Source organism: Myotis brandtii, unplaced genomic scaffold (assembly GCF_000412655.1).
Source record: "Myotis brandtii unplaced genomic scaffold, ASM41265v1 scaffold259, whole genome shotgun sequence".
Taxonomy (NCBI): Eukaryota; Metazoa; Chordata; class Mammalia; order Chiroptera; family Vespertilionidae; genus Myotis; species Myotis brandtii.
In genome coordinates, this window is record NW_005359840.1 from 1,635,140 (window position 1) to 1,636,020 (window position 881).

Below are 881 nucleotides of genomic sequence, written 5' to 3' on the forward strand. Positions count from 1 at the left end.
CACCTCCCACTGGGGATGTGCCTGCAATCAAGGTACATGCCCTTGACCAGAATCGAACCTGGGACCTTTCAGTCCGCAGGCCGACGCTCCATCCACTGAGCCAAACCGGCCAGGGCAATTCTTTTTTTCTTTGCTAATACTTTGTTACAGGTCATGCTCTTATATAAGTTATGTGAACTTAGATAAAAATATTAATTGTTAACTCTAATAATCTATCTGAGCTTTTAAAATATTTTCAATGTAAAAAAGCATAACATAGGCATATAATATTTTCATTTCTTTCTTTCTAAACATGATCATTTTTATTTATTTATTTTTGCCTTAACATAATGGGTGGTACCTCCAGAACAATCCTATCTAATAATAGACAAATAGGGTAATTAACCGTACCTCTGCTATGCTTCCCATTGGCTAATCAGGGCAATATGCAAATTAACTGCCAACCAAGATGGCGGCCGGCAGCCACACAGCTGAAGTGAGTGGGAGGTTTGCTTGCTCCAGTGATGGAGGAAGCCAAGTTCCCCACCTGCTGCAGCCCGGACCTGAACTCCTGAAGCAACAGCTCCGAAAGCAACAATGTTTCTATTATAGAAGCTAAACAAACCCCAGAGGTCTGCTTTCAGCCAGCCCTGGCCTCAGAGCTGGAGCAAGCAGGAGAGCAAAAATGTTTCAATTATAGAAGCCAAACAAACGCCAGATACCTGCTTTCAGCCAGCCTCAGCCTCAGAGCTGGAGCTGGGCCTCAGAGCTGGAGCCGGCTCTCAGCTCCAGTGACAGCTATAGAAGGTAAATAAATCCCAGAATAAAAAGAAAAAGAAAAAAAGGAGAGGCTGGGAGCTTCAGTCGCCTGCCAGCCTGAAAACGGCCCTCAGCCCCTCACC